Here is a 16,197-nt window from a genome sequence, read left to right as displayed (position 1 = left end):
TTCCTTTCCTTTAGCTTCTCTTTCATTTCTCTATTCTTTTCTTTAGTTTATTACCCCTCCTTGAAACTATCGTCGTGCTCAACTGCGTAGTAACAGAAACTCGAGATAGAAAAACTCGGTACGACCGAGGAGAAGTATCATAAACAGCGTTCGCTGCGCGGTTAGCCAGTGCTTCGCATTATAGGGGTTTCCTCAGGTGAACTGCGCAAAAGCGTAAAGATCAATTTGTAAGAACTTCTGCCGACACGTGGTAGGAAATCCTTATATTTTATTTTCACTCCTTGTACATTCCTTCGACAAGCGTTTGTTCTCAGGTATAACGAAATAAAGTGTGACACAACACTATTTTTTTGTATAAGTTCCTTTTTATACATTTACGGTTCTTCCCGTACAAAATCCGTATCTATCGTTAGACGAATCGTTCCCTCGTTCGCACTTAACAGACTCTATTCTCTCGCACGTATATCTCTCACGACGCGACGGTCCTTTGTCGAATGCCTCTCCCCCCTTCCGCCAATATTTCGCGATCTCATTAGTCGCGGAATTTAGCTAGTTTCCCCGTTAGATGGGGGTTTCTGTCTGGTGCTTACAGTTCGGCCATCCTGGCGGTACGTTCGTCCTCGAACAACGGAAATTGATTTGGTAAACTTAAAATAAAATATGCGCAGTAACATAAAACAAAAAAAAATACTCAGTCTTGGTTTGATACTTAAGACTAGGATACTTACAAATAGCTAAATATTACTAAACAACGAAAATTAAATGATAAATATACATGTGTAACGAAATAACAAAAGGTTTTTTTTTCCTCACTTCTGTAGTTTTACTTATCCCCTATTTTTATCCACGGTTTGATTTTGTCAGAGGATAAAATCGTGTTCAGCGCTTTCTGTGTTACGTTAAAACCCGGTACATCAGTGACAACGAATCGATTTTTCTTTAATACCTCCTTAATCTGGTAAGGACCTCTGTATTTAGGGAGCAGCTTTTGATTTTTGCCCGGTTGCAATTGCAAGATTTTTATTAAGACTAGGTCCCCCTTTTGATATCGAGTCGGCTTTTTGTGTCTTTTATCATATTGTGTTTTGTTGTACTCTTGCAAGGCTCGGTTTGCAATTTGTGCTGCATCACGTAAACGTTTGCGATCTTGATCAGTATTAATGTCAATTTGAGTTAGTTGTGTAATTAGAGTTTGCAAATCCCTATCGTCGCTTTGTCGCTGGTCATATCCTAACAACATTTTACTGGGTGTACAATTTATCGCTTTATGTAAAGTGTTGTTGATTACATAGTGCGTTTTTCCTAATTGCTCTTTCCATTTGGACGGTTCTTGGGTTGTTTTCGCTAGAGTAGACTTTAGGAATCTATGTACTCGCTCAATCTGACCATTGGCCCACGGTGATGCCACCGCCGTTAAAACGTGTTTTATATTTTTGTCGCTTAGGAAAGTTTCAAAATCTTTTGAAGTGAAAACGGATCCGCGGTCGCTAATGATACGTACTGGAAATCCAAACATATTTAAAAAGAAGACTTAGAGTTTGTGTGAGTTCCTCAGCGGTAGTGGATTTTGCAGGAAACAACCATGTAAATTTGGTATACGCGTCTATAATCGATAATATAAATTTAAATCCGTCCTCGGTCACCTCCAAGGGCCCAAAATGGTCTAGATGAAGGGTATGCAACGGTATCGCTATTTTTTCGTAAATTTCCATTTCTCCTTCCGGCTTACCCGCGGTTAATGAATAGCTTAAACATTTTACGTAATTTTCTATGTATAGTTTGGTGCGTAACTTCAGGGCTGGAAACCAATAGTGACCTAATATGCCGTGTAGCACCTTGTCAAGACCTACGTGACCCATCTCGTCATGATACACTCTAAGTACACTGTTAATCATGCCCTCGGGAATTACAAATAAATGCTTATCCTGATATTTTCGAAAAACTAAACCTTCGATTAACACATAGTATTTATCGTCTTTGGATTCCAATCCTTCAGCTAGCTCTCTTAATTTCGGGTCGGCTAGTTGTTTAAACATCAGCTTGTCCTCTATGTCGAGAGGAGTCGATTCCGGGTATTTAATGTTTCATTTATTCAAGCAAGGAGTCGATTCCGGGCATTTAATGTCGATTCTGAATCCGTACACATGTTTTCTATTCAGCCGACATGCCGATTCTGTGTCCGCACACATCTTTTGTATTCAGCCGACATCATTTATATTCAGTCGTGGTGTCAATTCTATGTTGTTTATTCTATTACTATTGTTTATAAATATAATTCAACCTATATCGAGTTTGGTATCATTTTAATCAGAATAATTTCACAAATGCGTTAGTAAAAGTTTCATTGAGAAAAGGTTAAAAATAAAAAGGTTTTATCGTTGAATTAGTATTAGTCACACCAATATTACGGTAGGATCATATTACACGGTTTCCTGGTCGAGCGGCTCGGTTCGCCTATGGGGATCCCCCCAAGTGGAGGGGATAGCGATGTTTCACTTATCCAAGCATTCTTTCGTTGAATTTATCCAGGTTTTACTGTAGTTCGGTTTCTGCTCCTGGGTTATATATACATAAGACTGGCGGGGTCGTTAATTCCTCCTTTATTTTCCTAAACGCTTCTTCGCATTCCTCATTAAACTTAAATTCCACATCTTTTTTCATGAGTGCTTGCAACGGTTGTGTTTTGATAGAATAGTCCTTGATGAACCTTCGAAAATAATTCGCTAAACCTAAAAAGCTTCTTAATTCTTTAATATCTTTTGGTTGAGGATACTCTAATATTGTTTGAACGTGACGTGTACACATAGTAATGCCTTCACTCGTAATCAGGTATCCTAAATATTCGATTTGTTTGCTCAAAAATGTACATTTTGCTAAATTCAATTCTAAATTGTGTTTCCTTAAACATACCAGTACCTCTTTTAAGATAGTTAAATTCTCTGTACAGTAAAAGCTGGATATATGCAACAAAAGTTTGGCTGGATATATGCAACATCGCTATCCCCTCCACTTGGGGGGATCCCCCTAAACCGAACCGAGCCGCTCGGCAAGGAAACCGTGTAATATGATCCGACCGTAATATCGGTGTGACTAATACTAATTGAACGATAAAACTTTTTTATTTTTAACTTTTTCTTAATGAAACATTTACTAACGCATTTGTGAGATTTTTCTGATTAAAACGATACCAAACTCGATATAGGTTGAATTATATTTCTAAACAATAGTAATAGAATAAACAACATAGAATTGAGACCACGACTGAATATAAATGATGTCGGCTGAATACAAAAGATGTGTACGGACACAGAATCGTCATGTCGGCTGCAAAGAAAACATGTGTACGGACTCAGAATCAACACCTCGCTTGGATAAATGAAACATTAAATGCCCAGAATCGACTCCTTGCTTGAATAAATGAAACATTAAACGCCCAGAATCGACTCCTCGCTAGGATAAATGAAACCTTTGAAACCAAAGCCGACACCGCGACTGGTTTGGATTTCGATCTCTCTTGCTTTTCGCCAACTTATAACATCAATTTTAGCAAGTAATTATAATTGAAACTATATCGTGTTTGGTACCACTTTACTCACAAAAATCTCACCAATGCGCTAGTAAAAGTTTCACTCAAAAAAAGTCAAAAATAAAAAAGTTTTTTGATTCAATTAGTATTAGTCACACCGATACGTTTCGGCTCTTTCCTTTGATTTCGGACCTCTCTCTTTCCACCACTGTCTGTCCCTTTCTACGTTCACGCTTGGCTGGTCGTCGCGTGTCATCCGAGCTTCGATACCGTGCTTAGGTAAACGCAACCACTGGGACCCAATCTTGGTTGAATTTATCCAGGTTTTTAAGATGGCTTCCCTTCTCTAGAAACGATCTCTACGGACAAAGGACTGTAACCGTCTTCCAATATGGCTTCCCTTTTTCGCGGAATGTTCCCAAACAATCAGTTACCTTCGCGATTTATTCGACACTACCGAGTTCCTTTTCGGTCACTAATAGTCTAAATTGTCTTATAAACTCACCAAAATCAAATAGTCCACACCAATTAGCAATTGAGAGGCAGGCCAATCCCATTTCTGAAATTTTAACTCTGTAAGAACTTCTGCCGACACGTGGTAAGAAATCCTTATATTTTGTTTTCACTTCTTGTACACACCTTCGACAAGCGTTTGTTTTCAGTTATAACGAAATAAAGTGTGACACAACGCTATTTTTTTTGTATAAGTTCCTTTTCGCCTTGTCGAAAATCAATTATAATGCCGTGCTCGACAAATTAGTACTGAACAGGCTTACTGTGAGAATGTAGTGTATAATATACGATAAAATCGTTTTGAGATTCGCAGGAAGATCGTTGAATAATCGCTGTGAGACCTGGAACACCAAGAAAGATGAGAGGCTGATGTCGTACTAACACTTGTCGCGCACCCGTTTGCCGTTTATTGCAAATAAGAAATTAAATAAGACGTAACACAAGACGATTACAAATTTCGGAATAAATAGAATAATTAACGCGATTGAATTTAATACGAATATTACGCGATCAAACGGATTAAAAAGAAAGAGAAATGATAGAGATTTAATAGTATGAAATGGCTTTACGTGCGCGTCTCTGAGTTCTTGCCGCGTATTTGGAATTTCACCCTCGCGACACTCTGCCTACGATTAGGACTTGCCGCGCAGCTAAATTACACAAAGTACAACGACAACTCTATCTCTAGACGCACGGGCTCCCGTCACGACTTACTCGATTGTTCGACGAAGAGTAATCAGAATCGATCGCGATCCTAGCCGGAAGGGCCGTCGTGGGGACATCTTAACAAATCATAGCGTGTGACGGTAGCGTCACGTGCGTCGCTATTGGTTAAGGGCGCGTGTCAGACAAAATCTTCTAGATCATATTCTCTCTCTCTTCTGGTGTTCCATCTCTGTCTAACGGCTTTTCGGTGTTTCTACGCCGCACAGTGGAACAAAACGGCTTTCGGCGATCAAAATTCAATTTTCGTGAATTCGAAAATTGAAAAACTAATTACATATATCGATAGAGAATAAACTGTAGTTTAACGTAGTGTGATCCATTTTTTCATATTTGCTTCCGTTTTGCCGTGGTTCGCACTCAAAGTCAGTAGAAATTCGTCAAAACAAAACGCTGATAATATTACCCGTAACTTCAATGTACGATTCTAATGAATTTTATTCGGAAAGATACAATTCAAATGAATGATAAAGTTTACTAGGATAGTGTAGATTATATTCAGTGCATAAAGTAAGTTAAAATGTTAACAACTTTTTAAATAATAGGATCTGATTGAAACGAAGTACATTTAACCAAAATCTCAACTTTGAGTTTGATTTAAAAAAAATGCCACAACTTGCCACATGTTTAATTATTATTGCAGGAAAGAGTGAACCTTCCTCTATCAGAATCTGAAAAATTCGGGTGCACTTTTTTGCACTTTTTTAAGAAACTGGCGATTGAATGAAATTACACCCATCTTGACCGCTGAGCACGAAGATGGAAAAGCAATAATAGACACGATTATTATCCAGTTAACTGCCTTATTAACTATTATTATTAATCATTGCAACGTATATATTCGTCATCCAAAATTATATTTAGGTTTAATAAAAGTGTTCAATATAACAACTATTAATAAATAATAGGATCTGAGTGAAACGAAGTACATTTAACCAAAATCTCAACTTTGAGTTTGATTTTAAAAAAAAGCCACAACTTGCCACATGTTTAATTATTACTGCAGGAAAGAGTGAACCTTCCTCTATCAGAATCTGAAAAATTCGGGTGCACTTTTTTGCACTTTTTCAAGAAAATGGCGATTGAATGAAATTACACCCATCTTGGCCGCTGCGCGCGAAGATGGAAAAGCAGTAACAGATACGATTATTATCCAGTTAACTACCTTATTAACTATTATTATTAATCATTGCAACGTGTATATTCGTCATCCAAAATTTTATTTCCGTCTTGCAATATGCCATAATAAATTTTCATAATTGTCGAAACTATTTTCACGAATGATTTGGTATAGATCATAATAAATATAAATAAATATATTATAATAATACATGTCTTGTCATTTTTTAATTATTAAATCCGTTTTTATTATAGTTATTAACAGTTTTGAGTCAAATTTTTATTAAATGACATAAAATATGTCTAACAAGTGATGGATATTGAACGCGTTACAATTTATACGCGAATATCTTGATACCCTGTAGTTCAATATGATTTATATTTATACAACTTAAGTACCATAATGTAGGCAAAAACTTCCCAAAATGTCATTAAAATATTTCCAATAGAACCGAAGTTACAGAATTTTGATCGTCAAAAGCAGTTTTGTCCCACTGTGCGCCGTAGAATTTCTGGAATGTTCTACTCTCATCGATAATTCCAATATTAGATATAAAATTGATGCGATTATCAACTAATAGTTTAAATCAGAATTATTGAACAATAAATACGCGGATAATTATGAACATGAACTATATCTGTTGTACTATTATGTATGAATAATGGACCGGCTAGTCCCTAATTAACAATTGGCTTGTCCATAATCATTTTGTTCGCAAAGAAATCGATCAACAATACGAATTGCGGTAGTAGCGCAAGTTGATCGTAAAAAAAAAATCCTAATAGCATACGATGATTTAACTGATAATTTCAGCAGTATTCAATTGTTCGATATTCGAATATTCATTCCTGTATTCGCAGCGAACTTTGTTCGAGAACGATCTTTCTGTTCAAAATCGTACCGTTGGGTCTTAGTTTCAGGTAATTCTTGGAATTCGATACAATGACTTTTATTACCCTGTGTGACCCTTCGTCTCTAGACAGTTCTCGCATGTTGCTAACGTTCGCTGGTGAGGGTTCTCTATCCTCGCCCTTTGCACTCGTTCGAATATTTGAATTTCATGCTATTTCATACTTTCATTCCAACACTCAATTCGCACATACGATCGGGTTTGGGACCGACTAGCGCCTACGCGTGAAAAAGAGGAGAGTATCGGTTGAAAATCTAAAAAATAAATTTGTAAGCGCCAGACAGAAACCCCCATCTAACGGGGGAACTAGCGAAATTCCGCGACTAATGAGATCGCGAAATATTGGCGGAAGGGGGGAGAGGCATTCGACAAAGGACCGTCGTGAGAGATATACGTGCGAGAGAAAAGAGTCTGTTAAGTGCGAACGAGGGAACGATTCGTTTAACGATAGATACGGATTTTGTACGGGAAGAACCGTAAATGTAATCTATTAAGCCTACGGGTTGTAAGAGTCTCTTCATTTTAGATCATCTCGTTTTCACATTCAGGTACCGAATTATAATCTATACATTATATTAACATTTCGAATTTTTGATCTATCGCGATTTTTGTGCGTGTGACGATTGTTTCGACTTCGATACTTTATCAGGGACGACCTGTAAAGCCCTTTCGGGGGTTGTAAGACACTCTTCATTCAGATCGTTACCTTGCGGATAGAACATTTCATTTTCCTATTATATTTGGTCGAACCAGTCGTCTAAACATCAAAATTTCAACTACAATCCGTTCATAATTATATCAGAAAGTCTCATTGTAAAACAAAGGTCAAATATCTTTTCCGAGTCAATCACATTTATATCACACCATAGGTTAAGCATCTTTACCCTTGTAAACCAGTATTGTTCTAATTTGAATTCATTTAATAATAATTATCAGTATTTAACAGAACTTATCAGTATTCATACAATAGTTATTTGGAATTCAGTTTGGTGTTAGCTCCAATAGTTACTTTGAATTAAATTTATTTTCTTTTTGCACACTAAACGGTATTAACATTTCTTTCGATTTCCATTCTGTATCATTTCCTGAATCATTTCATATTTCAAATCCACGCACCCCAATACAGAGTTTCAAGGAGGGACCCGTATGGGACCCAGAACACTGACGAACCCAACGGAAATAAATTCTATCTAAATTTCCGTCTTTTAATTTGTTCTGACCGTAGAGGACGCTTCCGCGTCATACGCGGTCAGGACTGGTGGCAGCGATACCTTTCTCATCGCCCAGAAATAAGAAGAATAAATATATATTTTTAATTTTCTTTTTCTTTCTTCTTTTACGTTGCGCGCTCGCCTCGCAACGTAACATTGGAGGTGTTAAAATCCAATAATGCCGCTCCTAATTTATGCGTCACTTCCGCTTGTTCTTCCTCTGCTTCTTTCTGCGCTCTAGATCCTTTTTTTCTAGACGTAACCATTAGCTACTCCAAGATGTCGTTTTTAGTTGTCATAAATTATTAAGTGTTATTACCTTTAAGCTTCATTATGTTTTGTTCTTATATAATCCAATATAATAAATTCATATATCAGTATTACTGTGATTAAATCATTTTGGGCCTATTTCTACAACAATTGCGTGTCAAATGTAACAATTCTGAACAACATTTTCCTTTGCGAAAACGTCGTTTGAAGCTTCGTTTTTGAATTATTAAGGAAAACCACTGACTAAACCGAGCGCATATAGCGCGCGGGCTCATGAACGGCTCGGCACCCCGTTGGCATAGCACAATAAAAAAATTGAACTAGTTGAACATTTTTAGTTGTTGTTTAAAATGAATACGGAACCTAATCTCTTGTCGCCTGCCATAATGTAAAATAGGAAAGTTTAAGCATTCTAAACAACAAATAGAAATTATTGAAATGGAATAATTAATAAACGTTTGAATTGGAGAATACGTTAATAATGAAAAAGTTGAAAACAATTTAAATGATATTTACCCATTCGTTTTTAAATTAACCTGCTACGCTGAAAGCAAATAATTCCACATTACAGAGAACAGCTGATCTCCAGGCGAGATCATTGAACTCACTCAACCACACGGTCACAATCACCTTTTACAGAATTTTCTTTCAGGTACATAAACATTTTTATTCACTGTCACGTTGCTATTGCACTGGACGCAAATGAAAAACATGTAATATTCCGCACTACTTCGTAACGTTTTCACGACGTTATTGGTCTTCCTTTCCAACTTCAAATGCGACTGCCATGCCAGCTTGATTGTTGCGAGGTCTTTTTCGCTCTTTGTCCTTTTCTACGTTCGGTAACTTCAAATGGTCGACACCAGTCTCTCTTGGTTACTCTTGGTTACCGAGACTAACAGATCACGAACCATAACCTATTTCTGAATGTAGAAAAAGACAAAAAGCGAAACAGATCTCGTAGACGCACAAGCTAGAAGTTCCATTTGAAGTTGGAAAGGAAGACCAATCACGTCGTGAAAACGTTACGAAGAGTGCGGAATATTACATGTTTTTCATTTGTGTCCAATGCAATAGCAATGCGACAGTGAATAAAAATGTTTATTTACCTGAAAGAAAATTCTGTGAAAGGTAATAGTGTCCGTGTGGTTGAGTGAGTTCAATGATCTCGTCTGGAAATCAGACGGGACTGTTCTTCGTAATGTGTTCCCACTTCAAATGTTCAGGATCAACACAGTGACCCACTGGAATTATCTGCTTTCAGCGTAGCAGGTTAATTTAGAAACGAATGAGTAAGTTTCATTTAAATTGTTTTCAAATTTTTCATTATTAACGTATTCTCCAATTCAAATGTTTATTAATTACTCCATTTCAATTATTTCTATTTCTTGTTTAGAATGCTTAGAATTTCCTTTTTTACATTATGACAGGCGATAAGAGATTCCGTATTCATTATAAACAACAACTAAAAATGTTCAACTAGTTCAATTTTTTTATTGTGCTATGCCAACGGGGTGCCGAGCCGTTCGTTCGCGATCTACGTCAAGCCCGGCCGACGCTATACGCGCTCGGATTGGTCAGTGTTTTTCCTTAATAATTCAAAAACGAAGCTTCAAGCGACATTTTCGCAAAGAAAAATGTTGTTCAGAATCACCCCAGCTACCACCTCTTCACAGGACTAACGCGAGTTCTGGGACACCCTGTATATAATAATATAGTCTTTGAATTAAATATAATCTTTGGAGTACTTTGGTATACATTTTCCGTAACTTTAACTCGTCTTAAACTGACTAAACTTAACATAAACTCAGTCAACTTTAAGTGCCCTCTAAGAACCTATATTTATCCCCTGATTATTATAACTGCAAAACTATATCCATTTTCTAGTATGGGCCTATTATAAAATCTCGCAAACGTCTGCGAACCTTCTGAGCACCCTGCTGTACGTCCGATTGTACTTCAGTCTACCCCGCCTTACTAAAGCAGCTGATGATGTTGCATGCCTTGTGGAATGCGCTGAAAATTGAAATATCTAACCCCCGGATTGCTAGCGTAGCTCTAATCCATCTACTAATTGTTTGGGCACCGACCGCTCTATGTGGTTTTTTGAAGGCTATAAATAAATTGTCTACGTCGTTTCTCAGGGACCCTGTAATCTCTATGTACCTAAGTACTATCGAGGCGACACACAAGCTAAGCCTTTTGTTGTAGAATGAATATCTCTGATATTTATGCTGGCTAACGTCTGAGATCTATGGGCTATACATAATGCTAAAAGCGTCGCTGTTTTTTGTGATATTTCCGCTAGCGATAAGCTCTCTAAGGGGTGTAACTTTCTTAAGTGATTTAACACTATTGACGTATCCCATGTTTGTGAGTATTTTGGAGTTGATGGTCTTAATCTGTAGACGCCTTTTAAAAACCTCGTTATTATTGGGTCTTCGCCCATTTTGCTGGATGAAATTAAAGAGACAACTGATCTAAAAATAATTCAGGGTTTCGTAGGAAGCACCTACTTTAAAACATTCCGTAAGGAACTTTAACAAGTTATTTATATCTGGTGAATAGAAATCAATTTGATTTATCGAACGAAACTTGGCTCATCTTCTTAATGCCGTTCCGTACTGCTTCACTGTTGTTGGAGCCAACGAAGCAACCAAGATATTCACCGCTTCTTGTGGGACCTCTTTCTTTAGAAATGCTTCCCTGATATTTTGCCGGCCATCAAATACAGGTAATCCGCTTGCGGGTTTATCCTTGTCCTACAGGATGACATCAATAAATTATTCCTTTTGTCTGGTCCGAAGATTAGAGGTTCCCTTACAAGTAACTCTCTAAATGGAGGGTACCAAGGCTGTCCCGGCCATCTTGGGACTACCATGATTCCCGTAGCTCTATCCTGCTTAACTTTAACTAGGGTTTTTAAGATTAAGCTAAATGGGGGAAAAGTATAGAACTTTAACTCCGACCAGCTGACTATAAAGACATTAACCTGTATGGCCTCTGGATCCGGTCTCCAAGATAAGAATTTTTCTCACTTCCTGTTTTCCTTACTTGCAAATAAATCAACTTCAGGTGGACCAAACGGTTCTTTAATAATTCCAAAAATTTCCAAGTTAAGTTCCCATTCTATATCATCGTTCGCTAATCTTGATAATTTGTCCGTCTGAATGTTCTCAGCTGAAGGGATATATGATGCAAAAAGGAAAATTCTTCTCTTTTCCGACCACTGCCATATTTCTCTCGCCAATTTGTTATACACAGGATATCGAACGCCCTCCATTCTATTAATGTACGCAATCGCAGTAATGTTGTTCACCCTAACAATTACATAACTTGCTCGTCAATGTTTCTAATGCTAATCTCACCGCTAGCAGCTCTGTGTAATTAATGTGAAAATCTTTCTGGAAACCGTTCCAGTGAACGTATGCTTATACTGAACCATCCGTGGCTCCCCAGACTGTGCCCGAAGCGTCGGAATATATTACCGTCGCATACTCCGCCGATTTTTTGCATTTGGTAAATTGTTTACCCACCAGTTTAAAGCACACCGGGCAGAAGAAGATAAGCTCATTCTCTTATTATAATCTCCTCTATTTTTTGCTAATGCCAGTATCTTTTCTCTTTCAATTCGTTTGGTATACGAAAAACCATATTCGACCGCTGGGCAGGCTGCTATTAGTTTACCTATCAACTTTGCACATTCTTTAATTGTGCACATTTTTTCTATTATTCTCCGATTAAAGCAGGTTGATTAGACTATCTTTTTCATTTAACGTAATTCGAGTCTGTATTGTATCGAGTCAATAATCACCCCCAAGTATTTACATCTCGACGCGGGGATCCTGCAGCTTTTCCGTTCATTTATCAAGAAACCCAACGATCCTAACAACCTACTTGCTTCTGTAATGTTTTTCTCACATGTCTCGTAATTTTCGCTAATACATAAAAAGTCATCTAAATATATTACTAAACTAAACCCTCTGGATCTCAATACGCTAGCTACCGGCTTTAACAATTTAGTAAAAATAAAAGGGTTTAGGTTTAAACCAAAGGGTAACCCTGTAAATTCATTCCAGAAACTTAAACCTTAAATATTTTCAACTGCTGATATGAATCGGTACGAGATAATAAGCGTTTTGCAAATCCAACGTTCCCATAAAATAACCGGGATGAACTAATCTTGCTGCCGTCCTAATATTTTCCATTTTGAAATGCGACGTCTGAATAAAGTTGTGTAAGGGGGTAGACACGGGTAATAGTAGCGCGTTGACATTACCGGCAAAAATGGGCCTAAACAGGGGTTTACGGGACTACACTTTTCGTCCTTATATGAGAACATTTGGGGCTCAGTGAGGGCTTATTCGAAAGAGGAAGGTCCAATGCACACCGCTGCACTCATGTTTTAGTAGGATTATGTTGATGTTTAGTAATATAAGCGTCTAAAGTGGAGGAAAAAATCGACAAAATGTAGTTGCGGAATCGAAGCATTTTTAGGCTACTAAAAGAATACTGTGATTGAAATCATGAGTGCAGCGGTCTAGCCACAACCCTTACCTGCAAATTAAGATGTATTTTGTCCTCATTTGTTGCGAAATAAGGACGAAAAGTGTAGTCCCGTAAAAGCATTCCCTCAGACCAGTTCCGCCATTTTGTGGATAATACAGAGCAAGTCACGTGATAAATTCAGTTCAGCTAGTAGTTATAAGGTGGCGTCTAACTAAGAAGGCTGTTGATTTGGAATCGTAGCCAAAATCAGGCGTTAGCTAGGTTACGTCACTCGACTGTGTCAGCGAAGGCTAGCGAAAAAGGCAACAACGCCCGAACGCTGAGTGAGACGCACTACAGTCATGCTGTCCTTCTCTCATTCTGAATGTTGAGATCGTCCCTTTTCGCTAAGTTTTGACTGACGCCCGCCTGGATTTTTCACAGCGCCCCCTAACAAACCTCGCTCAAAGAGGAGGTATAACAAGAGAAGAATATACCTCCTCTTTGCAATAATTCTGCAAATGTTTACATAAGTTGTATATGAGATATTTATTTATTTAAATTATTTGCATTCACTCAGAATATTGACTAACACTCCTTTGTATTTTTTATTAGTTTCGAGTTATATCTTTTTGGTAAGAGATAGGAAAAAGCTATTGATGTAAAAGCTGAATGGTATGACTTATGAAAAATATGAGATATCTCACGAAATATTAGTTTTTTAAACATTGTACTGTTAGTAAGAGGGAATAGTAGCGAGGGGAGAGAAGGAGAGAAGGAGCCGAGGCCCCTCCATTTATTAGTTCTAATACTACTTTTTTATCCAGAATTTTCCAAGGAGTTGATACGAGTAAAGAAAGAAATGCAATTCTATTTAAATAAAAAGTGCATGCGCATCGTTGCATTCACGAAGAAAATGAAGTCATAGAAAAATATACATTATCATACCATTGAACTTTTACATCGACAGCTTTTTCCTATCTCTTACCAAATTCAAGATAACCCGTCCCAGTTGCATGACGTATCCTATATACTTTTATTAATTAAAAAACATTTATTTAAAGAAGTTAATAACTTTTTCTAAAAATTATTCTCAGATAGCACGTTCCTTCGGTTCTTCAGAGTAGGCATATATTTTTCAACAGCGAGGGGTGCTACGGTGCGCTATATAAAATCCACGCGTTTGGTCAGTCAGAATTTACCGCAGCGGGACAATTCTATCATTTAGGTTGAAAGAAAGATAGCATGATCACTCTACATCTCACTCTAACCACGCGCCAATGTTGCGCTTTCGTTCTTCAGGCGTATAGTCCCGATGCCTCTGGCAAGATGAACGTTTGAATGTGTTTGTAAAAATATTTGAGGCGCTGTTGCCTTCCTAGATTGTGTTGCGCGCACGCTAGCTGAGAATTAAACCTTTCAAGTTCGTAACAAAACACGCAAGTGGCTCTACCAGGCGCAACGAAAAAACTGCTGTAATACCGACGCGACGTCCCGAATCGGGGAGGTCACGTGCCGTGTCTACCCCCTTAAGCCTTTTAAGTTTAAAATAAAACGATAAGATCCATCAGGTTTTGGTACTAGGAAATAACTTGACAAAAACACTTTTTTACACGGTTTACATTCCTCGATCGCACCCTTCGTGATTAATGCCTGAATCACGTTCTTTTCTTAACCTCTTCGCTGGAGGTGATTTTTCGCACTGGATTTTTTCTCTGTACCGGTTTCTTATAAAACCTAATTTTGGGGGTGGTAGCTAGGGTGATTCTGAACAACATTTTCCTTTGCGAAAATATTGTTTGAAGCTTCGTTTTTGTATTATTAAGGAAAAACACTGGCCAATCAGAGCGCGCAGGCTTAGGGACGGCAGCCTCGATTACGAAATCTGGGCTTGACTTAAGTCCCGAACGAACATTTTCGGCACCTTGACGGTATAGCAGGAGACGTTGGAAAAATAAATGAATCGAACTAATTAAATTTTTATTGTTGCTAACTTGTTTGTTTCTTATTTGTTGCTTAAAATGCTTGGAATTTCTTTTTTACATTTTTATGACATGCGATAAGAGATTATGTATTTATTTTAAACAACGATTAAAAATGTTTAATCAGTTCAATTTATTTATTTTTCCAACGACTCCTACTATACCAGTAGGGTGCCGAAAGTGTTCGTTCGGGACTTATGCCAAGCCCATTTTTCGCAGTCGAGACTGCCGCCCCTGATCCCGCGCGCCATGCGCGCTCTGTTTGGCCAGTGTTTTTTCTTAATATTTTAAAAACGAAGCTTCAAACAACATTTTCGCAAAGAAAACCCCCAGCCACCACCCCCTTAAAGAACTAACACGCTTTCTGGGACACCCTGTATAGAATCTAAAATAAACCTATCCGAAGTTATTTCTTTCCAATTCCTCACAAACCACTTTGGTCTTCTCGCAACTTTACTTACATTTATCTCATCCGGTTCTGGTTCCTGGGTCTGTCGTTCCTCTGGAACTGAGTATTTTGGTTGAACGGCTGATTTCGTGGCTTGTTCCTGAAGACAAGTCTTTGCCTGTATTGGCCTGCCTGAGGATTTCGATAGCCTGCCTGATAGGGGACGAGCCTTCTCCCCTGCAGGCTGACAGCGTTTAAATTCCTTCTTACTGGTAACGATCTCTGATTCGAGTAACTTGATTGTTTCTTTAACGAATTTGCAACTTTCTCCATAGTCCTTGCCTCTCGAACCTTGTCAGCAAGGTTTTTACCAAACAGGAACCCATCAGGTTTGGTGCTTTCCAACATTGCCCGTGTGTCCCTGTCGACACCAGCCAGAATCAAAACTATCCTGGACTTACTTAGTCTGACTATGTATTAGTTCCGCCATCAATCTGCCAGCATCGTGCAGCCTCTCCATCATCTGCACCCTGTCGATGCTATCTTTTTCCTCTATTAAAGAGGTCATGGCTGCTCCCAAACAGCTCAGAGCAGCTCCGGCCATCTGCTGTCGCATTTACAGCGGGGGACTGCTTATTGTCGTCCACTTTCCAGCATCACATGCACCATCCGAAGTCTGACACTCACAAGGGACATTACTCAATCGACACACGCCGATTTTGATGCCCTTTGAGTATGATATAGAACTCAAAAAAATATTTGACACGTATTTTTTTTATCGGCAATCGTCCATGCTGAAGGGGTGAAAAAAATGACAAAAATAGATTATTTTTCAATATATTTTTTAAACAAATAAATTTATCAAAAAGGTGGCTTTATAGAAAAATTTGCTGTTCAAAAACACACAAATTCCATTTTGAATTTTTCGCCTACACCTAATAGTTCCTGAGATATTCAAGAAAATATGTTTTGCAACCCCAACTTTGAGGGCTATTTTCACCCCTTCAGCATGGACGATTGCCGATAAAAAAAATACGTGTCAAATATTTTTTTGAGTTCTATATCA

General features: G+C 38.0%; 1 protein-coding gene across 2 annotated transcripts in view; it reads left to right on the top strand.

The window, feature by feature from the left end:
- LOC117610870 (cytochrome P450 6A1-like) overlaps positions 1 to 16,197 on the top strand; it is a 60,832-nt gene that overhangs the window by 12,773 nt on the left and 31,862 nt on the right. The gene's annotated exons all lie outside the window — the stretch shown is intronic.

This window comes from Osmia lignaria, chromosome 4 (assembly GCF_051020975.1).
Source record: "Osmia lignaria lignaria isolate PbOS001 chromosome 4, iyOsmLign1, whole genome shotgun sequence".
NCBI lineage: Eukaryota > Metazoa > Arthropoda > Insecta > Hymenoptera > Megachilidae > Osmia > Osmia lignaria.
Note: the sequence above shows the minus strand (reverse complement) of the source record. Positions and strands in the feature narration are given on the sequence as shown.